Source organism: Bos grunniens, chromosome 12 (genome assembly GCF_055505025.1).
Source record: "Bos grunniens cultivar Pamir isolate PY7600 chromosome 12, Bosgru_T2T1.0, whole genome shotgun sequence".
Taxonomy (NCBI): Eukaryota; Metazoa; Chordata; class Mammalia; order Artiodactyla; family Bovidae; genus Bos; species Bos grunniens.
In genome coordinates, this window is record NC_141176.1 from 17,697,818 (window position 1) to 17,725,401 (window position 27,584).

A 27,584-nucleotide genomic window follows, 5' to 3' on the forward strand; every position below is an offset into this window, starting at 1 on the left:
TTTGTTTCCAGGCACCATTCTAGAGATACAGGTAGCACAAGAACAAGAAGCTGACTGGGAGAAATGTTTAGATTTAGCTCAAACCCTTACTCTGGAGAAGGCAATGGCACCCCACTCCAGGACTCTCGCCTGGAAAATTCCATGGACGGAGGAACCTGGTAGGCTGCAGTCCATGGGGTCGCTAAGAGTCGGACACGACTGAGCGACTTCACTTTCACTTTTCACTTTCATGCATTGGAGAAGGAAATGGCAACCCACTCCAGTGTTCTTGCCTGGAGAATCCCAGGAACGGGGGAGCTTGGTGGGCTGCCGTCTATGGGGTCGCACAGAGTCGGACACGACTGAGGCGACTTAGCAGCAGCAGCAGCAAACCCTTACTCAACATTTGCTTAAGAGACAAGTCGTTAATCCCACTATTTTTCAGGAGATTTTACTCTGTCCTTTTACTCTTTGCAAAATGCTAGTTCCCTGCATGACTCCATAATCATAGCTCTTAAGTGCCTGTATTGTCCTGAAGCTCTCACTCTAATCTTGGTACTATGAGGTAAGCACAGTATCTTTCAATATGATTATAGAGGACAAGAAAAAGTTAATGATGTTATATGTACAAAAGAATTGCCCATGGGCTGTCAGGTGATGCTAGACATTGCCCACAGATAAAGTCCTAGAAAAGATATTTATTCCCCTCAGTCCATAAGGTGATGCAAAAAGAACAATAGACTAGGATTTTGGCTGCATGGAGAATTCTGGCTTCCAAATGCAATTATTGTTTTGGTGATTGCTATCTTCTTTTTCCCAGTATTAATTAAAGTCCTTTTTTTATATAACTCTCAGGTAAGGTATTTTTATATAACTCTCAGGTATTCTAAAGTTAAATTCTTTCCTGTGGTCCTTGAAAAAGTAGCTAAACCAACAAGGATCGCCGTCCTTGAAACTAATTAAATTTCCTGAAAGACTGTGCCATGCATGCTACAGTCTCTATTCTGTGAAATTTGTAGTTATTTTCTATCTCCAGATACAAAAAAAGTCATTTCAAAGTCAAATTAACTGATAATAGTGTTGATTGTTTATTAGATTCTCACCTGCCACATTACCTCCAGAGGGCAGATGGAAACGCATCATGTAGAATATATTCTGTCCTAATGTAAAAGATCTTTGGGGCTGGCTTGAGGTTCCATTGTTCAAAGTACATGTGTAGAAATTTGGAGGTCACTTGTAAACTCCCAACACATGGAGGGAGGGACTTATTGGGAATCCCACAGTTGGGAAGATGTTCCTCCTACATGGGCTTTTCTAAACGCTCTTGCTCACTAACTTTAAAATCCTCTGAGATGATGTTATATAAGCCTCAAAATTAGCAGCTTTACTGCATGGGTGTGTTTTTTTCAGCATCTGCATAATCAGACAAAACAAAACAAGGTGGTAGTAGATGCTGTAGTTCACGTTTCCCCAGTATCTCTTGCCTGAAATTACTTTGTTATATACCTCACTGAAATGTACACTCCTTCCTTGGATATAAATTAAAAGATGAATGTATTTTCCAAGCAAAGCATCTATCTGTATAACTCTATATGTGTGTATGTGTGTGTGTGTATATATATGCACACAATATGTGTGTGTGTGTATACACACATATATTAAAAGTCTGTTAAATTGTGAACAGTTTATTTGAGGACATTTATATGGTTCTTCCTAATCTCTCTAAAGTGTTATAAAATATAAATAAGTATTTCCTACCTGATTACATTGCTTTTTGGCAAAAGGGAAATGGTGCTAACTTACAGAAGAGAAAAAATAGAGTGAATGTACTTTGTAAATTTTAGAAGACTATTCCATTTGATATGAACTTGAAAGCTTACTTTTTCTATGCCATGCTTCTCTTTCTTACTCATCACTGCAGCTCAGCAGAAACCAGAGGCACAGTTGGAACCCCTGCTGTGTGAGAGCGGCCTCCTCTACCCACATTATTACTTTAGTACCCATGACGCGGGTTCCCTTAGTCATCTAGGCACCTGGAGAATACTTTCAAATCCAAGCTAACAGCAGTAATTTTCCATCTATATTTAAAGTATGAAAATATTTGCAGCATTTAGGCAAGTGTAAGAAACAATGAAACAAATGCCTATATTCAATTATTTAGCCCCATTGATATCCCAACCCTCTGCCCTAGCTGCTTCAGATCATTCTTAAAAAATAATAATAATAATCACGGACAGAAATGAAGCCCCTTGTGCTGCCTTTCATGTCTGACCACAGAAGTAACCATACAAATGCTTAATTCAGTAATGCTCATTCTCATTCACGTTGTTTTTGTTTCACTCTCTATCTAGAATTCTTTTGCAGGTATATTCTTTCATATAGCTATGAATATGAAGGCAATATAAAGACTATACAATACTTTTTCACTCAGTACTCTGCTTTTGAGATTTAGCCATCTTTATAATGTGTACACCCCTGGAGGAGGGCATGGCAACCCACTCCAGTATTCTTGCCTGGAGAATACCATGGACAGAGGAGCCTGGTGGGCTACAGTCCATATGGTGGCAAAGAGTCCGACATGACTGAAGCGACTTGGCATGTACCCACACACACAAAATGGGTACCGCTGGTTTAGTTTTACTGCTATAGAATATTCCGTCTTCTGCATATATTACAAAATTTATTCATCTCCTCTCCTCTCAGTGGGTACACAGGTTGTTTCCATATTTTTGGCATCACCAAAAACACTCCTATAAATATTCTTCTATTTGCTTAGTTCTAGGGTATATGTTTAGGGGCAGAACTGCTGACTTGAGGAATATAAGCATCTTCAATGATAACACACGTTGCCAAATAGCTCTCCCAAATGGGTGCATCTTTCTTCTACTAGAAAAATGTGATAGTTTTTATTTGTCTGTATTCTCCCCAGCATTAAGTGAGGTCAAACTATTGTTTTCCTATTTTATTTGTGTAAAATAGCTCATTGTGGTTTCAATTTGCATTTACCTGATTGCTAGTGAAATTAAGCACCATTTTATATGTTCTTTGGCCGTCTGTTTCCTCCTCTATGAACTCACCTATTATCTGAATGTCATTACTATACTGTACAGCTTCAGAGAGAACATATAATATTCATATTCCAGGGGATTAAGGATAACATAGTTTCAGCTACAGAGTGTCCTTTTAAAAGTCCTTGAAAAGTACATTTTGGAGGGTTTGTGGCTCCTCTGCCTTAGGCTATTAAGTAATCGTATGGTCTTAAGATACTATCTCAAATAAAACAGAAACAATAACTAGGCTTTTCCTTGATAATAACAACATATGAGTTACTATCTGGAATATTTTTGCAGATAGAAAATGCTCTATGAATGTACTAATTTCTAGTTATATTCTTTAGTGTGGGAAACGGTGACAACACAAAAGCAATTAGCAACTGGTGTGCAATAATTTCCTGATTATCTTTGTTGGACAGGCATAGTACTTACCATGAATACTCTTCTCTCCTGAAGAAACATACTTAGGCTGAAAAATGGCTCCTGCACCAATAAACACCATCCAAGTTCTAAACTGAAAGAAAAAGGAAAACAGGCAAACTATGGATGCTAGTGAATTTTTTTTTTTTTAAGAGCTTTCCATGAATCTTTACCCAAGAGACTTGCTTATAGACTTCACTGGTCAGAACTATGTCCCATAGGTTCCCAGGCAGTGTCTACTGGGTAAGCATTCTTTGCCATATTTACTACATGCCAGGCTAATTAATCAGACAGAAATGTAAGATGCGGAAGTTGCTTAGGCCAATGAATTCTGTCCCAACAATTCTACATTACTCATTTTATAAATACACTCTTATGTAAGGACATAGCCACATAACTGTAATTTACAATAACTACCTAGTATAACTACTGTTCATTTCTCCAGCTGTTCAATAATATGAATGGAGCTTCTATGAAAACATTAGTAAATATGATTTTTTTAAATGGAGGTGACTATTTCCTAAAGTTAGCACAAGTTAACATTCTATAATGTTGCTGTGAACACTGAAATAGTAAATACTGAGCTACTGCCCTCAGAGACACACAGAGTTAGTGAACCGCTAGTCACATTTTTGTCAACTGATCCATGCATGACCTTGTTTCATGTACACTTATGTTTAAAATTAAATACTTTAATATGTATTGTTGATTCATTAGGAATGAACTCACAGCCAGCAGCACTAAAACTCCTGACTAGGTGAAGCTTATCTAATACAGGCATTTTCTCTGTAAGGCACATCACAGCAGTCTCACACTTAGGAACTTTTGACTACACTTCAGCACTGTGGTTGGGTACCATTTTAAACACCAAAATCACCAACATAAAGCCCACAAAAATACAAAAGAAAAGAAACACTTGTAGTAAAAAGATCACTTGTTTACAGTATGCTGCTGCTGCTGCTGCTAAGTCGCTTCAGTCATGTCCGACTCTGTGCAACCCCACAGACGGCAGCCCACCAGGCTCCGCCGTCTCTGGGATTCTCCAGGCAAGAACACTGGAGTGGGTTGCCATTTCCTTCTCCAATGCATGAAAGTGAAAAGGGAAAGTGAAGTCGCTCAGTCATGTCTGATTCTTAGCAACCCCATGGACTGCAGCCCACCAGGCTCCTCCGTAGAAGACAAAAATTTTTCATTCCAATTCGCATATCTATGAATCACCAGGAAAATAATTCAAGTAAATACTTGAATTTGGGGTTACCAGTAATGAGAATCAGATCAGATCAGATCAGTTGCTCAGTCGTGTCCGACTCTTTAAGACCCCATGAGTTGCAGCACGCCAGGCCTCCCTGTCCATCACCAACTCCCGGAGTTCACTCAGACTCACATCCATAGAGTCAGTGATGCCATCCAGCCATCTCATCCTCTGTTGTCCCCTTCTCCTCCTGCCCCCAATCACTCCCAGCATCAGGGGTTTTTCCAATGAGTCAACTCTTTGCATGAGGTGGCCAAAGTACTGGAGTTTCAGCTTTAGCATCATTCCTTCCAAAGAAATCCCAGGGCTGATCTCCTTCAGAATGGACTGGTTGGATCTCCTTGCAGTCCAAGGGACTCTCAAGAGTCTTCTCCAACACCACAGTTCAAAAGCATCAATTCTTCGGTGCTCAGCCTTCTTCACAGTCCAACTCTCACATCCATACATGACCACAGGAAAAACCATAGCCTTGACTAGACGAACCTTTGTTGGCCAAATAATGTCTCTGCTTTTGAATATGCTATCTAGGTTGCTCATAACTTTCCTTCCAAGGAGTAAGCATCTTTTGATTTCATGGCTGCAGTCAGCATCTGCAGTGATTTTGGAGCCCAGAAAAATAAAGTCTGCCACTGTTTCCACTGTTTCCCCATCTATTTCCCATGAAGTGATGGGACCGGATGCCATGATCTTCGTTTTCTGAAAGTTGAGCTTTAAGCCAACTTTTTCACTCTCCACTTTCACTTTCATCAAGAGGCTTTTTAATGAGTATCAATTATTTTTCCAGGACTGTAAAAGGTCCATTTTCATTCCAATCCCAAAGAAAGGCAATGCCACAGAATGTTCAAACTACTGCACAACTGCACTCATCTCATACACTAGCAAACTAATGCTCAAATTCTCCAAGCTAGGCTTCAATGGTGCATGAACAGAGAACTTCCAGATGTTCAAGCTGGATTTAGAAAAGGCAGAGGAGTCAGAGATCAAATTGCTAACATCAGGTGGATCATAGAAAAAGCAAGAGAGTTCCAGAAAAACATCTATTTCTGCTTTATTGACTATGCCAAAGCCTTTGACTGTGTGGATCACCACAAACTGTGGAAAATTCTGAAAGAGACAGGAATACCAGACCACTTGACCTGCCTCCTGAGAAATCTATATGCAGGTCAGGAAGCAACAATTAGAACTGGCATGGAACACCAGACTGGTTCCAAATCGGGAAAGGAGTACAGCAAGGCTATATATTGTCACCCTGCTTATTTAACTTACATGCAGAGTACATCATGGAAAATGCCGGGCTGGATGAAGCACAAGCTGGAATCAAGATTGCAGGGAGAAATATCAACCAGAGATATGCAGATGACAACACCCTTGTGGCAGAAAGTGAAGAGGAACTAAAGAGGCTCTTGATGAAAGTGAAAGAGGAGTGTGGAAAAAGTTGGCTTAAAACTCAACATTCAAAAAACTAAGATCATGGCATCTGGTCCCATCACTTCATGGCAAATAGATGAGGAAACAATGGAAACAGTGACAGACTTCATTTCTTGACCTCCAAAATCACTGCAGATGGTGACTGCAGCCATGAAATTAAAAGATGCTTGCTCCTTGGAAGAAAAGCTATGAGCAACCTAGACAGCATATTAAAAAGCAGAGACATTATTTTGCCAACAAAGGGCTGTCTAGTCAAAGCTATGTTTTTCCAGTAGTCATGTATGGATGTGAGATTTGGACCATAAAGAAAGCTGAGTACTGAAGAATTGACGTTTTCAAACTGTGGTATAGGAGAAGACTCTTCAGAGTCCCTTGGACTGCAAGGAGACCCAATCAGTCCATCCTAAAGGAGATCAGTCCTGAATATTCATTGGAAGGACTGATGCTGAAGTGCCAATACTTTGGCCACCTGATGCGAAGAACTGACTCATTTGAAAAGACCCTGATGCTGGGAAAGATTGAAGGCAGGAGGAGAAGGGGACGACAGAGGATTGAATGATTGGATGGCATCCCCGACTCAATGGACATGAGTTTGAACAAGCTCTGGGAGTTGGTGATGGACAGGGAAGCCTGGCCTCCTACAGTCCATGGAGTTGTAAAGAGTCAGACACAACTGAGCAACTAACTGAACTGATATTTCTAAAAGTGAAATTATTCTATCTTTTGGTCTGAGTAGTCCTTTAGTTCGTATTTCCATTAGAACATCAATGATGTACATTGGTCAGATGGCTAATAGCAGAAACCAAATCTGGACCAAGCAAATTCATTGGCTCTACTAACCAAACCACAAAGGAGATAAGATGCCTAGATCCAGAAACTAAGTTTGTCAGGACCCTTTCTCTGTACCTCATCTCTACTTTGCTTTGAAATCTTCCTTGTCTAAATCAGCTTTGCTCCATGTTGCCTAGGACACGGCTGTGCTCAGCTCTTGACTCACATTTTACCATCTAATTCAGAGAGAAAAGAAGCTTTTCTAACCAAATTTAAGTTTGAAAAGTCTTAGAGAAGGACTCGGGAAATGTACTGGCCTGAGTCCTAGATTACCACCTGGGATCCCTCGAGGTGAGGTTTATTACCAGAGTGTGGGTAGCCTAATTAGGATCTGGGCAGAGGTGCTGTCTGCTGTCTACCACACCGTCTCATCTGTCCACATGTGTTCTTCCTCTAGCAGGCTTTGAATTTCTTAAAGGCAGAAATTATGTATTATTCAACTTAATTTCCCCATCACTTAACAAGGAGCCTAGAGTTGGTGCTTAACATGTATTAAATATTACCAGATTGCTCTTCAGAATAATTCCTAAATGTTTACCCAAAGTCCTGCCAGCAATGAGTTTTATCACTTTAATCACAATTTTCTACATACTAACAGAACACTTCAGCATATATTTGACTATATATTACATATTACAAACATATGAGAGGAGGATCATACAGGAGGAAAAAGGATTTTAGTAAAATCTTCTGCCTGTAAGGGCTTAAACTATAAAACTAACCTTAAAAGTGCAGTCCTCTGTAAAGCTTTGAAATACCTTAGCACTTTCCATGGAAAATAAACAAACAAGAAAAAAAAAAAAAAAAAGCACAATACTAGTTAATTTTCCAGATATTTAAGTGAATTATGAAAGTATAGCTCAGATTGTAAAGAATCTGCCTGCAATGCAGGAGAGCTGGGTTCAGTCCCTAGGTTGGGAAGATCCCCTGGAGAAAGGAATGACAACCCACTCCAGTATTCTTGTCTGGAGAGTTCCATGGACTGAGGAGCTTGACGGGCTATAATCCATGGGGTCGCAAAGAGTCAGAGGTGACTGAGTAACAATTTCACTTTCACAAATATCTTTAGGTAAATAAAAGCTTTACTTTTAAATGGGCTTCCTATTTTGGAAACACCATTTACACAATCAATGCTTGGATATATTGGTTCTTTCTGTAGCAAATTGTATTCATGAAGTGCCCTCAAAAATCATCAAGATTGGAATCAGATTCACTTCTCCTGCCACTCAGTGGTGAATATCTAGGGAGAATAGACCATTAATGGTGGATACTATTCTTGTCCAACAAAGAAAATAATGAAATGCATTGCAAACCAATAACTAATTACTTTTGTATTATCACTGCTCCCCACATTAAAGAGAGTAATTAAAAATTAGTACATTTACACAGGGCTTTATACCTTCTAAAGTACTCTCAATAGTATCTCATTTGTTCCTATTATTAAGGCAAAGCCTAGTTATTGTTCCTGTTTCATTTGAGATGATATCTTAAGGCCATGTGGTTCCTTAATAGCATGAGGCAGAAGAGCCCAAAACCCTCCAAAATGTGCTTTTCAGGGGTGTTAAAAAGGACATTGTGTAGCTGAAAACTCAGCCTTAAGTGGTGAGATTCTTATATGTATTCCTTGATAGTAAGTCAGGAGACACGGATTCAATCCCTGGGTCAGGAAGATCCCCTGGAGGAGGAAATGGCAACCTGCTCCAGTATTCTTGCCTGAAAAATCCATGGACTGAGGAGCCTTTGTAGTCCATGGGCTACAGTCCATGGGGTCACAAAGAGTTGGATGTGACTGAGCATCCATATTGGATAGTAAGCCATTGTTTTGCCAACCTATCCAATGGTCATTTCAAAAGAAAAGCATTGTCTAAGTGGTTTTCACTTGAAATGTAGTGAGTACAATCATTGTGTAATGGCGTGAAAAGGTCACAGGATTTGTGTTAGAGGTTGTGGGTTCTTTTTCATGCTTGAGGTTATGAGCTAAGGGACCTTGACCAAATTGCGCAGTTTCCTTGGGTCTTTTTTATATATATATACAAATGGGGAAATAGTAACACCTATTTCAAAAGGTTCTTGGGAATACTAAGTGAGAGAACATATGTGAAAGATGATGCAAGACTGCAAATTATGTATCATATATATATAATATACATACACACACACACACACACAGGACACAACTGCATTTATTTACTTAACTGAACACAAGCCAAATTGCTGCATGAACACTGGGTCTGTGTCATTTTTATCTTAATGATTCCCATTAAGATAGATCATAATAACAGGACAGGGATATATCTATGTAAATAGTGAATGCTTATTAGAATGATCATGTAAAAGAAAGTTATCTTAAGACATGAAAAATTATATTTTTCAACTATTTAAAATGTAATCCCCGGAAAGGTAGAGAAAAAAACTTTGGAGAAGGAAAAGAAGTTAGAAATTATTTTAGACCATATGTTTAAAGTTCTCAGTGCTAGGTCCTTACAGAATTGTCTCAGGCAATTATCTGAATATCCTCAACATATAGGAATTATTACCCCTGCTTTTAGATTAAAGAAAAATAAGGGCACAGAGTTAATGAATTTGCTACTCTCACTCAGCTAATACATGGTTCAAATCCAAATCTTACTTTCTTCAAAACTTGTTCTTTGGACTGTAATGCCCTTTACTAAAGACATTTAGTTTCCTTGGGTCTCAGTTATTCATGATGGAATAAGTGGAATCTACTTTCTACTTGACCAAAAATAAATACTTGTCACTTCTCATTAAAGACTGCAATTCTCTGGAACAGTGTGTTCCCAGTTGTATTCCATAGGAAAACGGTCCCATGACATGCTACACAAATAAAAAGTCGCATATCATATCCCTTCAAAGAGATTTGCAGAGTACTAAAACAAAGTAAGGATTCTGAGTATCCCTACACCAAGGAAAGCTGATGAATTTTCTTTAGCCCAAAAAGTCTTTTGCCCATAAAAGTCTTCTGCCTACTATTCAGTATTGATTAACATCCAGGGAGATGGCACTTTATACACGGAATTACTGCTGTAGGACCTTCTGGGAGCAAGTGCTCTTTGACTCGATAAAACATCATTATATGAGATGTAAAACTAGCTCACTCTGCGATAGAGTTTGTTTGTTGTTCAAGCCCACTGGTACCCTCTTTAGGAGGAGGTAAACCAGAGGGCGATGATAAGGCATGCAGTGTTAGCCTTGGAGAAAGTTCTTGGCTACAGTGAGTTTGGTTCCCTGAGGGAGGGGTAGCTAGAGTTGAGGGGCAAACAGGGTGTTCCTAAGGATAAACTTGCTTTCTTCACAATTTTACTTCAGGTCATTTGTAGGTGACTAAAGTATTTTTTTCAATTGCTGTTTTTTAAATTTGTATTGGAGTATACTTGATTTCGGAGAAGGCAATGGCACCCCACTCCAGTACTCTTGCCTGGAAAATCCCATGGACGGAGGAGCCTGGTGGGCTGCAGTCCATGGGGTCGCTAAGAGTCGGACACAACTGAGCGACCTCACTTTCACTTTTCACTTTCATGCATTGGAGAAGGAAATGGCAACCCACTCCAGTGTTCTTGCCTGGAGAATCCCAGGGACGGGGGGAGCCTGGTGGGCTGCCGTCTATGGGGTTGCACAGAGTCGGACATGACTGAAGCGACTTAGCAGCAGCAGCAGCAGCATACTTGATTTACAATGTTGTATTAGTTTCTGTTGTACAGCAAAGTGAATCAGTTATATATATATCCACTCTTCAGATTTTTTCCCCATATAGGTCATTAAAGAGTATTGAGTAGATCTCCCTGTGCTATACCATAGGTTCATACTAGTTATATATTTTATACAGTAGCATGTATATGCTAATCCCAATTTCCAATTTATCCCAGTGCCCTCCCCAACCCATAACTATAAGTTGGTTTTTTACATCTGTGACTATCTCTGTTTTATAAATAAGTTCATTTGTGTTTTGTAAGTTCATTTGTTCCTTTTCTTTAGATTCTACAGAAAAGTACATTTTAAAAAGAGAAAATAAGTCTGATACTAGTATTACATAGACTTTGGGTTCTAATTTAGCTTGGTAAATTCTGGGGTGATCATGAATTAGTCCCTCATAGAAAAATTACACATAATGCCCACTTCCCTTGTTGAACTGTGGAAAGAGGGTGTTGGCTAATGATAAATTCCATTGTATCTGGATTAACTTTTCCCAGGAGAGGATGATGGGAATTGTGTTATAATTCCCTGTAAAATGTCATAGGAGGAGAACAACATTTATGGGCCAGGGAATAATCTGAAGAATGCAGCATTGCAGAATGTGCCACGTATACTCATCCACCTCACTAGAACAGACTCAAATTCATTCCATTTTAAGGCTGAGTCTAGTCAAGGTTATGGTTTTTCTTGTGGTCATGTATGGATGTGAGAGTTGGACTGTGAAGAAGGCTGAGCACTGAAGAATTGATGCTTTTGAACTGTGGTGTTGGAGAAGACTCTTGAGAGTGCCTTGGACTGCAAGGAGATCCAACCAGTCCATTCTGAAGGAGATCAGCCCTGGGATTTCTTTGGAAGGAATGATGCTAAAGCTGAAACTCCAGTACTTTGGCCACCTCATGTGAAGAGTTGACTCATTGGAAAAGACTCTGATGCTGGGAGGGATTGGGGGCAGGAGGAGAAGGGGACGACAGAGGATGAGATGGCTGGATGGCATCACTGACTCAATGGATGTGAGTCTGAGTGAACTCCGGGAGTTGGTGATGGACAGGGAGGCCTGGCGTGCTGCGATTCATGGGGTGGAAAAGAGTCGGACACAACTGAGCGACTGAACTGAACTGAATGTTCCACTGCATATATGTACCACAACTTTATCCATTCATCTGTTGATGGACATCTAGGTTGCTCCCATGTTCTGGTTATTGTAAACAGTGCTGCAATGAACATTGGGCACATGTCTTTTTCAATTATGGTTTTCTCTGCATATATGCCCAGTAGTGGGATTGCTGGGTGATACGATAGTTTTATCCCCAGTTTTTAAAGAAATCTCCTTACTATTTCCCATAGTGGTTGTATCAATTTGTATATGTATGCCTATGGCTGAATCATGTTGATGTATGGCAGAAATCAACATTGTAAAGCAATTATTCTCCAATTAAAAATAAATTAAAAAAAAAAAAAGAAGAAGAAGAACAGGCTTCCAGTTCAACATTGTGGAGTAGAAGGACATGTGCTCGTCTCCTCCTGTGAGAGCACCAAAATTGCAACTAGCTTTTGAACAACCATGATAGGTTGATAGGAGGACACTGCTGCTGCTGCTAAGTCGCTTCAGTCATGTCCGACTCTGTGCGACCCCATAGACGGCAGCGCACCAGGCTCCCCCGTCCCTGGGATTCTCCAGGCAAGAACACCGGAGTGGGTTGCCATTTCCTTCTCCAATGCATGAAAGTGAAAAGTGAAAGTGAAGCCGCTCAGTCATGTCCGACTCTTAGCAACCCCATGGACTGTAGCCCACCAGGCTCCTCTGTCCATGGGACTTTCCAGGCAAGAGTACTGGAGTGGGGTGCCATTGCCTTCTCCGAGGAGGACACTGGAACCCACCATAAAAAGATACCCCACACCCAAAGACAAAGAAGCAGCTACAGTTAGAAGGTAGGAGAGGCGCAATCATGATAAAATCAAATCCCATGCCTGCTGGGTGGGTGGCCCACAGACTGGAGAACCATAATATCAAAGAAGTTTCCACACTGTTGTGAAGGTTCTGAACCCCATGCCAGGCTTCCCAACCTGGGGATCCAACAAAGGGAATGGAAACCCCCAAGGTATCTGACCTTGAGAGCCAGCGGTATTTGATTATAGGACTTCCAGAGGACGGAGGGAAACAGAGACTCCAGTGCTGGAGAGCACAAACAAAATTTTGCACGCACCTAGAGGAGAGGAGCAGTGACCCCACAGGAGACTGAACCAACGATACCTGCTAGTGTTGGAGGGCCTTCTGTGGAGGCGTGGGTCGGCAGAGGCTCACCACAGGGATGGGGGCACTGGAAGGTCCCTCTTGCCATAAATCCTCTTGGAGTTTGCCATTAACCCTGCCATAGAGCCCATAGACCCCATGGCTAGGTCTCCTCCACCCAAACAAATACCAGGGATGGAGTACAACCCCAATCATCAGCAGATAATTGGATTAAAGCTTTACTCAGCAAGGCTCTGCCCACCAGAGCAAGACCCAGTTTTTCCCATTGCCAGTTCCTCCCATCAAGAAGCTTATATAGGCCTCTTAGCCTCATCCATCAGAGGGCAGGCAGAAGAAGCAAGAAGAAGAATTTCACAGTGGCTAAACAAAAATCATATTACAGAAAGTTAATCATGTTGAAAAACAGAAAGTTGTGTCCCAAATGAAGGGACAAGATAAAACCCCAGAAAAATGACTGAGTGGAGATAGGCAACCTTCCAGAAAAAGAATTCAGAAAATGATAGTGAAAATGATCCAGAATCTCAGGTAAAGAATGGAGGCAAAGACTGAGAAGATGCAAGAAATATTTACCAAAGACCTGGAAGAACAAACAGAGATGAATAATACACTGCTGCTGCTGCTAAGTCGATTCAGTCGTGTCCGACTCTGTGCAACCCCATAGACAGCAGCCCACCAGGCTCCTCTGTCCCTGGGATTCTCCAGGCAAGAACACTGGAGGAAGGAATCAATAGCAGAATAACTGAGGCAGAAGAACAGATAGACGACCTGGAGGACAGATGGTGGAAATCACTGCCACAGAACAGAATATAGGAAAAAGAATGAAAAGAAACAAAGACAGCCTGAGAGACTTCTGGGACAACATTAAATGCACCAACATCTGCATTATAGGGGTCCTAAAAGGAGAAGAGAGAAAGGACCTGAGAAAATATTTGAAGAAATAATAGCTGAAAATTTCCTGAACACGGGAAAGGAAATAGTCATCCAAGTCTCCAGGAAGCACAGAGGGTCCCAGGCAGGATAAACCCAAGGAGGAACACACCAAGACACAGAGTAATCAAAGTGACAAAAATTAAGGACAGATAAATATTAAAAGAAACAACAGAAAAAATGACAAATAACATACAAGGGAACTCCCATCAGGCTATCAGCTGATTTCTCAGCAGAAACTCTGCAAGGCAGAAGGGAATGGCACAATATATTTAAAGTGATGAAAGGGAAGACTCTACAACCAAGAATACTCTAGCCAGCAAGACTCTCCTTCAGATCTGATGGAGAAATCAAATGCTTTACAGACAAACAAAAGTTAAGAGAATTCTGTACAACCAAACCAGCTTTACAACAAATGCTAAAGGAACTTCTCTAGACAGGAAACACAAGAGAAGGAAAAGACCTACAGAAAATAACCCAAAACAAGAAAATGGTAATAGGATTATATATATCAATAATTACCTTAAATATAAATGGACTAAATGCACCAACCAAAAGACATAGACCAGCATGGTGGATGAGAACATGTGCATGTATGCACTTCCACATCACTCTGTCTGACCTCCCCCACCAAGTTGTATGTAATTATTTTATATTATTAAGTTAATCATGTTCCCATTATGGCTTGCAATTGTAATTATCTTTTATATTTTGTCTGGCTATTTATTGTGAAAACTGATAAACATCTTTTACTATTGTGATTATGTATTACTCAATACCATTGTATCATGATTGTTCAACAGAAAAATAACAGAACTCTTTATCATCAAAACGAGGATCTAATAGAAAAACCTGAAATTACTTTTTAAAATCCAGATGCATATCAGAATTATCTTGAAACATTTCTAAAAATACAAAGGCTCAGGTATTGCCTTTTTTCTCCAGAGCTCCACATGTTTCTAATGAGTAGTCATGTTTAAAAACAACTGGACTATATGATGATCTTTTACTTTTATCTAGTTTCACTTTTTCTATTTCATAGTCAGTGCTCCCATTTCACTTAGTTTATGTTCTCCAGTTTCTCCATCTTTTCTTTATGTTTTTTCTCAAACCTTTATCAAGTGTAGTAGTAAAGCTTTTCTATGCTACTGCTACTGCTAAGTTGCTTCAGTCGTGTCTGACTCTGTGCGACCCCATAGATGGCAGCCCACCAGGCTCCACCATCCCTGGGATTCTCCAGGCAAGAACACTGGAGTGGGTTGCCATTTCCTTCTCCAATGCAGGAAAGTGAAAAGGGAAGGGAAGTCACTCAGTCGTGTCCGACTCTGCGACCCCATGGACTGCAGCCCACCAGGCTCCTCCATCCATGGGATTTTCCAGGCAGGAGTGCTGGAGTGGGGTGCCATTGCCTTGAATTTTTGCCTAACTAAAAAAAATATGACATTTTGATTCCACTCGTTTTCCTTAATATGAATAGAATGCTAGATTTCTAGTTAAAAAATAGATATGCAACAAGTGACAAAGGTTTACTGTATAGCATGGGGAACTATAGTCAATATCTTGTCATAACCTATGACAAAAAATAATTTCAAAAATAATATATATGTGTATTTGTATATTTTAATCACCTTACTTCACACCTGAAACATTATTTAAGTCAACTATACATCAAGAAGATATATATTTACAAAAAATAAACATACAGTGGTCCCTCAAAAAAAAAAGATTGTATGGCACTAGTGGTAAAGAACCTGCCTGCCAGTGCAAGAGACGTAAGAGATGCTGGTTCCATCCCTGAGTCAAGAAGATCCCTTGGAGAAGAAAATGGCAACCCACTCCAGTATTTTTGCCTGGAAAAATTCTATGGACAGAGGAGCCTGGTGGGCTCCATACAGTCCATGGGGTTGCAAAGAGTCAGACATGACTGAAGCAACTTACCACTGAAATTACAAAGCATAGAGAGGGGAACACTCCACTGCTCACTATGGTTCATCACAACACCCAGAGTAGAAACATCTATCCCAGGTAACGTGTTCTTATTGGGGTAACTGCTATTATACTTTTCTATCTTGAGCCTGAGGGGACAGCACAGCATTAGGAAACTTGATTCCAGCCATTTATATTCCAAACATTCTTTAGTGCTGCTTCACTAGTAATGAAACCAGTATTTCAATATCCAGATATAGGTTTCATGCATCTCTCTCTCCCAATCAGCTATGAATTTGAGGGAATTAACTTCTGAACTTATCAAAGTAGCTTATTTGCATTCTCTTTTGATGCCCTTAACAGAAAGGACTGCATGAGGTCGCTTTTGGGTCTAACCCCACCTTCCCCACCAGGCACTTCATTTTATCACAGTCCTTGAAATTCACTCAAGATGGGAAAGAGCTTTTCCTCAACTTGTTTTCTTTGACTGATTTTGGCAGTCTTATTCTATGTTCTGGGAAGTTGGACAAGTAAAATAAAGTTACTTAACTAAAATGATATCTTGGTTCTGCCTACTACTTTTAGTAACATTGTTGGTTGTCGACTCATAGGCACCAAGAAAGGCTAAATATCCAACAACAAACTTTGTCTGCCCTAGAAGGTCAGAGATGGTGCCTGAATTCTATACTCTACCTCTGATGCCACTACTTAGTAGGCAGTGAGATATTTATTGAAGAAATGAAATAAAGGACTGTTATTAGGCACTCCTGGGCCAGTCAGTGGTAGGAATGTACTACTAATTATTATCAGTTAAGTCTTGCAATGTGGATAAGATCAGAGTCTACACATTCTGCCTGGTTCTCTTCTATTTTACCCTGAGGAGGCCTTCCTAGAGGATGAAGCCAGAAACATGCCATCACCTGTTACAGGAAAGTGAAGTGTTAGTCGCTCAGTCATGTTCAACTCTTTGTGACCCCATGGATTGTGGCCTGCCAGGTTCCTCTCTCCATAGGATTCTCCAGGCAAGAATACTGGAGTGGGTTGCCATTTCCTTCTCCAGGAGATCTTCTGGACCCAGGGATCAAACCTGGGTCTCCCACATTGCAGGCAGATTCTTTAACACCTGAGCCACCAGGAAAGCTACAGGACTTGACCTCAAATCCCACCATAGTTTCCTGAAGAGATAAGGTGGACAATATTTAAACAAGAAGACTATTTCTGCCTAGAAAGAGGTCACTTACATCCCCACTGATCCCTTCTGTTTAAGCTTGGTACTCTAAGGAAAATAGTTTGGGGTTTTTTCCTGATAGAGAGGGGGTTATAGGGGGAGGCAGAAGATAGTATTTTTTTTCCCCAAATGGGAGCCAACCCATGAATTATCTTACAGTACCAACTCCAGGGGAGAAAAAAAAAATCAAAAGTGGACTGTGATGGTTAATTTTATGTGTCGCCTTGACTGGGTCACAGGATACCCAGACATTTGGTTAAACATTATCCGGGATATGTCTGTGAGGATGTTTTTGGATGAGACGAACATTTCAGTCAGTAGATGGAGCAAAGCAGATCGCCCTCCCCAGTGTTAGCAGGCCTTATCCAACCTGTTGAAGGTCTGAATGGAACATATTCTGAGGAATGGAGAATTTACTCTTTGATCTGAGACATTGGACTTCTGCCCCAAGATTTAGGCTGAAACTGAGACCACCAGCTCCCTGGCTCTTCAGCTTGCAAATCTTGGGATCTCTGAGTCTCCATAATCAAATGAGGCAATTTCTTAATATCTTGTCTATTTATAACTATATTTATGTGTATATCTACACAGATAGGTTGATGGACCTCTCATTGGTTCTACTTTTCTGGAGAACCCTGAGGACTCCAAAGAGAACATTTCATAACAATGCAAATTGTTAAAATATTTTCAATAATTACAAGAAAAGCACCTCTCTCCAGAACTATGGCTAGTTTATATAGATGTTCTTGACCCAGACCAAAGTTCCTGGTCCCTAAAAAGTTGACATTATTATTCTAGCAACTGAAGTGTTAACTAAAGTCTACCACTTAGCCTTAGAAGAAATCTGAAATAAACAAAGCATTAACTCTATTCTAGAGAATAATACATTTCTTCAGATGACTGATTCAGCCCCAAATTTTCTTAGGAGTTTTGTCTAGAATCTTTACTAGGAGAACTAATTGTCAAATTCTCTGTAGTAAGAGGATTTGTAACAAGTATGCTGCTGCTGCTAAGTCGCTTCAGTCGTGTCCGATTCTATGTGACCCCATAGATGGCAGCCCCATCCCTTGGATTCTCCATGCAAGAACACTGGAGTGGGTTGCCATTTCCTTTTCCAATGCATGAAAGTGAAAAGTGAAAGTGAAGTCGCTCAGTCATGTCCAACTCTTAGTGACCCCATGGACGGCAGCCCACCAGGCTCCTCTGTCCATGGGATTTTCCAGGCAAGAGTACTGGAGTGGGTTGCCATGGCCTTCTCCGTGTGACAGGTATACTGTTCAGGAAAAGAAAGGTCATTTATAAGGAACTTCCAATTCAAAGTGGATTCTGAAATTGAGGTCATAATTCTTAGGAGTTGCCAGAGCACAGAGAACAGAAGGAAAATATCTATCTGCACAATGGAGATTAAAAGCAAAAGTGGGAAATGTCAGGGCCATGAGAGAGATTTCCTAAGTTTAGCTTTGGTCTTATGGGGAAATTGCATCTATGTATGAATAGAAATAAAAGGGAGAAGCTAAAGGATTAAAAATAAAATTAGATGTTATGTGTCAACCTGGGTGGGAGGGAGGTTGGGGGAGAATGGATACATGTACATGTATGGCTGAGTCCCTTCACTGTCCACCTGAAACTATCACAACAGTGTTAATCAGCTATACCCCAATGCAAAATGCTTTTGGTGCTAAAAATAAAATTTTAAAAATAGCAAAAAATAAATAAAAGAAATAAAAATAAAATTAGATTTTAAAATCTAACTAAAGATCTGCAATGGAAAAAAGATATGAAGCTTGAAAAGAAAGTGTACAAGTATCAAAAATTACCGTTGAAGTTTTTTTTTAATTTTATTTTATTTTTAAACTTTACAAATTATATTAGTTTTGCCAAATATCAAAATGAATCCGCCACAGGTATACATGTGTTCCCCATCCTGAACCCTCCTCCCTCCTCCCTCCCCATACCATCCCTCTGGGTTGTTCCAGTGCACTAGCCCCAAGCATCCATTATCGTGCATCGAACCTGGACTGGCAACTCGTTTCATACATGATATTATACATGTTTCAATGCCATTCTCCCACATCTTTCCACCCTCTCCCTCTGCAACAGAGTCCATAAGACTGTTCTATACTTCAGTGTCTCTTTTGCTGTCTCGTACACAGAGTTATTGTTCGCATCTTTCTAAATTCCATATATATGCATTAGTATACTGTATTGGTGTTTTTCTTTCTGGCTTACTTCACTCTGTATAATAGGCTCCAGTTTCATCCACCTCATTAGAACTGGTTCAAATGTATTCTTTTTAATGGCTGAGTAATACTCCATTGTGTATATGTACCACTGCTTTCTTATCCATTCATCTGCTGATGGGCATCTAGGTTGCTTCCATGTCCTGGCTATTATAAACAGTGCTGCGGTGAACACGGGTACACATGTCTCTTTCAATTCTGGTTTCCTCAGTGTGTATGCCCAGCAGTGGGATTGCTGGATCATAAGGCAGTTCTATTTCCAGATTTTAAAGGAATCTCCACACTGTTCTCCATAGTGGCTGTACTAGTTTGCATTCCCACCAACAGTGTAAGAGGGTTCCCTTTTCTCCACACCCTCTCCAGCATTTATTGCTTGTAGACTTTTGGATGGCAGCCATTCTGACTGGTGTGAAATGGTACCTCATAGTGGTTTTGATTTGCATTTCTCTGATAATGAGTGATGTTGAGCATCTTTTCATGTGTTTGTTAGCCATCTGTATGTCTTCTTTGGAGAAATGTCTGTTTAGTTCTTTGGCCCATTTTTTGATTGGGTCATCTATTTTTCTGGAGTTGAGCTGTAAGAGTTGCTTGTATATTTTTGAGATTAATTGTTTGTCAGTTGCTTCATTTGCTATTATTTTCTCCCATTCTGAAGGCTGCCTTTTCACCTTGCTAATAGTTTCCTTTAATGTGCAGAAGCTTTTAAGGTTAATTAGGTCCCATTTGTTTATTTTTGCTTTTATTTCCAATATTCTGGGAGGTGGGCCATAGAGGATCCTGCTGTGATGTATAGCAGAGAGTGTTTTGCCTATGTTCTCCTCTAGGAGTTTTATAGTTTCTGGTCTTACGTTTAGATCTTTAATCCATTTTGAGTTTATTTTTGTGTATGGTGTTAGAAAGTGGTCTAGTTTCATTCTTTTACAAGTGGTTGACCAGATTTCCCAGCACCACTTGTTAAAGAGATTGTCTTTAATCCATTGTGTATTCTTGCCTCCTTTGTCAAAGATAAGGTGTCCATATGTGCGTGGATTTATCTCTGGGCTTTCTATTTTGTTCCATTGATCTATATTTCTGTCTTTGTGCCAGTACCATACTGTCTTGATAACTGTGGCTTTGTAGTAGAGCCTGAAGTCAGGTAGGTTGATTCCTCCAGTTCCATTCTTCTTTCTCAATATAGCTTTGGCTATTCGAGGTTTTTTGTATTTCCATACAAATTGTGAAATTATTTGTTCTAGCTCTGTGAAGAATACTGTTGGTAGCTTGATAGGGATTGCATTGAATCTATAAATTGCTTTGGGTAGTATACTCATTTTCACTATATTGATTCTTTCAATCCATGAACATGGTATATTTCTCCATCTATTAGTGTCCTCTTTGATTTCTTTCACCAGTGTTTTATAGTTTTCTATGTATAGGTCTTTAGTTTCTTTAGGTAGATATATTCCTAAGTATTTTATTCTTTCCGTTTCAATGGTGAATGGAATTGTTTCCTTAATTTCTCTTTCTGTTTTCTAATTATTAGTGTATAGGAATGCAAGGGATTTCTGTGTGTTGATTTTATATCCTGCAACTTTACTATAATCATTGATTAGTTCTAGTAATTTTCTGGTGGAGTCTTTAGGGTTTTCTATGTAGAGGATTATGTCATCTGCAAATAGAGTTTTACTTCTTCTTTTCCAATTTGGATTCCTTTTATTTCTTTTTCTGCTCTGATTGCTGTGGCCAAAACTTCCAAAACTATGTTGAATAGTAATGGTGAAAGTGGGCACCCTTGTCTTGTTCCTGACTTTAGAGGGAATGCTTTCAATTTTTCACCATTGAGGATGTTTGCTGTGGGTTTGTCATATATAGCTTTTATTATGTTGAGGTATGTTCCTTCTATTCCTGCTTTCTGGAGAGTTTTTATTATAAATGGATGTTGAATTTTGTCAAAGGCTTTCTCTGCATCTATTGAGATAATCATATGGTTTTTATTTTTCAATTTGTTAATGTGGTGTATTACATTGATTGATTTGCGGATATTGAAGAATCCTTGCATCCCTGGGATAAAGCCCACTTGGTCATGGTATATGAACTTTTTAATGTGTTGTTGGATTCTTATTGCTAGAATTTTGTTAAGGATTTTTGCATCTATATTCATCAATGATATTGGCCTGTAGTTTTCTTTTTTGTGTGTGGGATCTTTGTCAGGTTTTGGTATTAGGGTGATGGTGGCCTCATAGAATGAGTTTGGAAGTTTACCTTCCTCTGCAATTTTCTGGAAGCGTTTGAGCAGGATAGGTGTTAGCTCTTCTCTAAATTTTTGGTAGAATTCAGCTGTGAAGCCGTCTGGACCTGGGCTTTTGTTTGCTGGAAGATTTTTGATTACAGTTTCAATTTCCGTGCTTGTGATGGGTCTGTTAAGATTTTCTATTTCTTCTGGTCCAGTTTTGGAAAGTTGTACTTTTCTAAGAATTTGTCCATTTCTTCCACGTTGTCCATTTTATTGGCATATAATTGTTGATAGTAGTCTCTTATGATCCTTTGTATTTCTGTGTTGTCTGTTGTGATCTCTCCATTTTCATTTCTAATTTTATTGATTTGATTTTTCTCCCTTTGTTTCTTGATGAGTCTGGCTAATGGTTTGTCAATTTTATTTATCCATTCAAAGAACTAGCTTTTGGCTTTGTTGATTTTTGCTATGGTCTCTTTTGTTTCTTTTGCATTTATTTCTGCTCTAATTTTTAAGATTTCTTTCCTTCTTCTAACCCTGGGGTTCTTCATTTCTTCCTTTTCTAGTTGCTTTAGGTGTAGAGTTAGGTTATTTATTTGACTTTTTTCTGCTTTCTTGAGGTATGCCTGTATTGCTATGAACTTTCCCCTTAGGACTGCTTTTACAGTGTCCCATAGATTTTGGGTTGTTGTGTTTTCATTTTCATTCGTTTATATGCAAATTTTGATTTCTTTTTTGATTTCTTCTGTGATTTGTTGGTTATTCAGCAGGGTGTTATCCATCCTCCATATGTTGGAATTTTTAATAGTTTTTCCCCTGTAATTGAGATCTAATCTTACTGCATTGTGGTCAGAAATTTTGCTTGGAATGATTTCTATTTTTTTGAATTTACCAAGGCTAGATTTATGGCCCAGGATGTGATCTATCCTGGAGAAGGTTCCATGTGCGCCTGAGAAAAAGGTGAAATTCATTGTTTTGGGATGAAATGTCCTATAGATATCAGTTAGGTCTAACTGGTCTATTGTATCATTTAAAGTTTGTGTTTCCTTGTTAATTTTCTGTTTAGTTGATCTATCCATAGGTGTGAGTGGGGTATTAAAGTCTCCCACTATTATTGTGTTATTGTTAATTTCTCCTTTCATACTTGTTAGCATTTGTCTTACATACTGTGGTGCTTCCGTGTTGGGTGCATATATATTTATAATTGTTATATCTTCTTCTTGGATTGATCCTTTGATCATTGTGTAGTGACCTTCTTTGTCTCTTTTCACAGCCTTTGTTTTAAAGTCTATTTTATCTGATATGAGTATTGCTACTCCTGCTTTCTTTTGGTCCCTATTTGCATGGAAAATCTTTTTCCAGCCCTTCACTTTCAGTCTGTATGTGTCCCCTGTTTTGAGATGGGTCTCTTGTAGACAACATATGTAGGGGTCTTGTTTTTGTATCCATTCAGCCAGTCTTTGTCTTTTGTTTGGGGCATTCAACCCATTTATGTTTAAGGTAATTACTGATAAGTATGATCCCGTTGCCATTTACTTTATTGTTTTGGGTTCGAATTTATACACTGTTTTTGTGTTTCCTGTCTAGAGAATATCCTTTAGTATTTGTTGGAGAGCTGGTTTGGTGGTGCTGAACTCTCTCAGCTTTTGCTTGTCTGAAAAGCTTTTGATTTCTCCTTCATACTTGAATGAGATCCTTGCTGGGTACAATAATCTGGGCTGTAGGTTATTTTCTTTCATCATTTTAAGTATGTCTTGCCATTCCCTCCTGGCTTGAAGAGTTTCTATTGAAAGATCAGCTGTTATCCTTATGGGAATTTCCTTGTGTGTTATTTGTTGTTTTTCCCTTTCTGCTTTTAATATTTGTTCTTTGTGTTTGATCTTTGTTAATTTGATTAATATGTGTCTTGGGGTGTTTCACCTTGGATTTATCCTGTTTGGGACTCTCTGGGTTTCTTGGACTTGGGTGATTTTTCCTTCCCCATTTTAGGGAAGTTTTCAACTATTATCTCCTCAAGTATTTTCTCATGGTCTTTCTTTTTGTCTTCTTCTTCTGGGACCCCTATGATTCGAATGTTGTAGCGTTTAATATTGTCCTGGAGGTCTCTGAGATTGTCCTCATTTCTTTTAATTCGTTTTTCTTTTATCCTCTCTTATTCATTTATTTCTGCCATTCTATCTTCTAATTCACTAATCCTATCTTCTGCCTCTGTTATTCTACTATTTGTTGCCTCCAGAGTGTTTTTAATTTCATTTATTGCATTATTCATTATATATTGACTCTTTTATTTCTTCTAGGTCCTTGTTAAACCTTTCTTGCATCTTCTCAATCCTTGTCTCCAGGCTATTTATCTGTGATTCCATTTTGATCAAGGTTTTGAATCAATTTCACTATCATTATTTGGAATTCTTTATCAGGTAGATTCCCTATCTCTTCCTCTTTTGTTTGGTTTGGTGGGCATTTATCCTGTTCCTTTATCTGCTGGGTATTCCTCTGTCTCTTCATCTTGTTTGAATTGCTGATTTTGGGGTGTCCTTTCTGTATTCTGGCAGTTTGTGGAGTTCTCTTTATTGTGGCATTTCCTCGCTGTGTGTGGGTTTGTACAGGTGGCTTGTCAAGGTTTCCTGGTTAGGGAAGCTTGTGTCGGTGTTCTAGTGGGTGGAGCTGCATTTCTTCTCTCTGGAGTGCAATAAAGTGTCCAGTAATGAGTTATGAGATGTCTATGGTTTTGGGGTGACTTTGGGCAACCTGTATCTTGAAGCTCAGGGCTGTGTTCCTTTGTTGCTGGAGAATTTGCTTGGTTTGTCTCGCCCTAGAACTTGTTGGCCCTCGTGTGGTGCTTGGTTTCAGTGTCAGTATGGAGGCGTTTGATGAGCTCCTGTCAATTAATGTTCCTTGGAGTCAGGAATTCCCTGGAGTCAGGGTTTGGACTTAAGCCTCCTGCTTCCAGTTATTGGTCTTATTTTTACAGTGGTTTCAAAACTTCTCCTTCTATACAGCACCATTGATAAAACATCTACATTAAAGATGAAAAGTTTCTCTACCAGAGGGTCACCCAGAGAGGTTCACAGCATTACATGGAGAAGAGAAGAGGGAGGAGGGAGTTAGAGGTGACCCGAATGAGACGAGGTGGAATTAATAGTAGAGAGAGTGGGCTAGCCAATAATCACTTCCTTACGTGCACTCCACAACTGGACCGCTCAGAGATGTTCATGGAGTTATACAGAGAAGAGAAGAAGGAGGAAGGAGACAGAGGTGGCCAGAAGGATAAAAGGGGGGAATGAAAAGGAGGGAGACAGATCCAGCCAGTAATCAGTTCCCTAAGTGTTCTCCACCGTCTGGAACACACAGAAATTCACAGATTTGGGTAGAGTAGAGAGGGGTTAGGGAGGAGACACAGGTGACCTGGTGGAGAAAAAGGAGAGTCCAAAAGGAGAGAGAGCAGTTAAGCCAATAATCTTGTTCCGTAGTGAAAAATGGGTACTGAAGATTGGGTTCTTAAAGGTACAAAATTGGTAACAAATACATAAAAGCAAAAATTAAAATCTAGAGTAGAGTTTGAAATTTTAAAAATACGATATTAAAGAAAAGAAGGAAAAGAAATAGAGAAAAAACGAACAAACAAAAACAAACAAGGTCGCGAAAATTATAAAGAAAATATAGGTACAAAATTGATAACTAATACCAAAAAGCAAAAATTAAAAATCTAGAGTAGAGTTTGGAATTTCAAAAATACAATGTTAAAAAAAAGAAGAAGAAAAAGAAAGAGAGAAAAACAAACAAACAAACAAAAACAAACAATGTCGCAAAAATTATAAAGAAAATACAGGTAAAAAATTGATATCAAATACCTAAAAGCATAAATTAAAAATCTAGAGTAGAGTTTGGAATTTCAGATATACAATGTTATATAAAAGAAGAAGAGAAAGAAACAGAGAAAAAAAAAAAGTCACTGAAATTATAAAAAAACTATAGGTACAAAATTGATAACAAATACCAAAAAGCTAAAATTAAAAATCTAGAGTAGAGTTTGGAATTTCAAAAATACAATGTTAAAGAAAAGCAGGGGAAAAAAAAAAAGATCAAAAAATTATAAAAAAAAAAAAAAACATATATATGAAGTTTGCTGAAGAGAAAAAAAAATAGGGTCTTTTTTTTTTTTTTTTGCAAAGTAATAGGTTATAAAGTGAAAATTAAAGGAATAATAGAGGACTTAAAATTTTTTAAAAAAAATTTAAAAAAAGAAAGAAAGAATGATTGTAAAAATAGTAAAAATATATCGAGGACTTTCTCTGGTTTTGTTGTGAGTATTGTGGGTTCAGCTCATTTTTGGCTAGTTCCTTGGTCCAACTTTTATTTCTCAAGATCTATAGGCCCCTTCCTATGTAGTCGGTAGTAACCACAGGGTTTTAATCTATTGCCTGTAGCTTCCAAGGCGGTTCCCTCTGTTATAGCTTCTTCTGTTTGCTGGACTCTTCAGTGTCTGGTTTCCGCCCTGACACAAAGGGGACGGTGGAGGACACTTTTTTTTTTTTTTTCTTTTTAGGCTCACTTGTTCAGTCGCGCTGTGGGGAGGGAGGGAGGGATGCTGCAAACAAGTAACACTGGCATGTGCTCGCAGTACCTCAGCCACACTGGGTCTGCCCCCGCTCACGGCGCATGTAGCCTCCCTGCCCACACTGCTTGGGCTCTAGGTTGTTCCGCCGGGAACCATCCGTGGCCGGCCCTGGGCTGCCTGCACCTCCCAGGTCCAAGCCGCTCAACTTCAGGCACTCGAGTAGTCCTCAGAGGTGCAGACTCGGTTGGGCCTGCGTTTTGTGCCCTTCCCAGGTCCAAGCAGCTCAGGTGATGAGGTGTTTAGCGAGTGCGATTGCTGCAACTTATCGCCTCCCCACCGCTCGGTTATCTAGGTGTACAACCGGCGCACCTTCTCAGGCAGATGTTGACTGTCCAGACTCCCAAGAAGTTTTAGTTAGCAAAGAAGCCTGCTTACAGTTTTATAGATAATGTCTCTCTGGGGCTGCGATTGCCCCCTTCTGGCTCTGGCTGCCTGTCACCAGAGGGGGAAGGTCTGCAGCCAGCTATCTCTGTTCAGTCCTTTGTTCCGTGCGCAGGCCTGGCGGTGTCTTAGGTTAGGGCTGGCTTTTCAGGTGATAGATATCCCACAGTCTGGTTTGCTAGCCCAAATTATTTTGCTCAGATAGCGCTCAGGGTATTCAGGCCAGGTCCTTACTCTAAGCGATGCAGCCCGCGCCGCGCCTCCCTGCCCAGCCCCCGCTTGCTAATGGCATGTGCAGGCGTCTGCACTGCTTCTCCGCTGGGGGAGTTACCGTAGGGCTCGCAATCTGCGAGTTTTAATTGTTTATTTATTTTTTCTCCCTGTTATGTTGCCCTCTGTGCTTCCAAAGCTCGGCACAGATTCAGCAGTGAGAAGGTTTCCTGATGTTTGGAAACTTCTCTCTTTTTAAGACTCCCTTCCCAGGACGGAACTCTGTCCCTCCCTCTTTTGTCTCTTTTTTTGTCTTTTATATTTTTTCCTACCTCCTTTCGAAGACTTGGGTTGCTTTTCTGGGTGCCTGATGTCCTCTGCCGGCATTCAGAAGTTGTTTTGTGGAATTTACTTGGCTTTTAAATGCTCTTTTGATGAATTTGTGGGGGAGAAAGTGTTCTCCCTGTCCTACTCCTCTGCCATCTTGGCTCCTCCTACCCTTGAAGTTTTTGTTCCATGTTTTTTTTAAAAAACAAAATAAACAAAAAAAACCTCTGAGCTTTTACCAACCAGCTGCTTCAGAAACACTTGGTATTTTTTTTCATATATATAAAACTCTAGACTCTATCCACATCTGAATCAAAACATCTGAGTATTACCCAGGAATATGTATTTTGAACCAGCCATAGGTGGTGTTTATATAATTTATTTGAAAGTGAATAATGTTAGTCACTCCATCATGTCTGACTCTTTGCGACCTCATGGCCTGCAGCCCCGCCAGGTTCCTCTGTCCATGGAATTCTCCAGGCAAGAACACTGGTTTGGGTAGTTGTTCCCTTCTCCAGGGTATCTCCCTCACCCAGGGATTGAACCCAGGTCTCCTACATTGCAGGCAGATTCTTTACCATCTGAACTAC

General features: G+C 39.7%; 1 long non-coding RNA gene across 4 annotated transcripts in view; it reads right to left on the reverse strand.

Moving 5' to 3' along the window:
• Nucleotides 1-27,584, reverse strand: part of LOC147361437 (uncharacterized) — a 257,311-nt gene that overhangs the window by 188,736 nt on the left and 40,991 nt on the right. For 3 of the 4 annotated variants that reach the window (XR_015137909.1, XR_015137910.1, XR_015137911.1), the window contains exon 2: nt 3,465-3,546. This is a non-coding gene — a long non-coding RNA (uncharacterized LOC147361437). The remainder of the gene's footprint in view (nt 1-3,464; nt 3,547-27,584) is intronic. The other variant, XR_015137912.1, reaches the window with a different exon arrangement.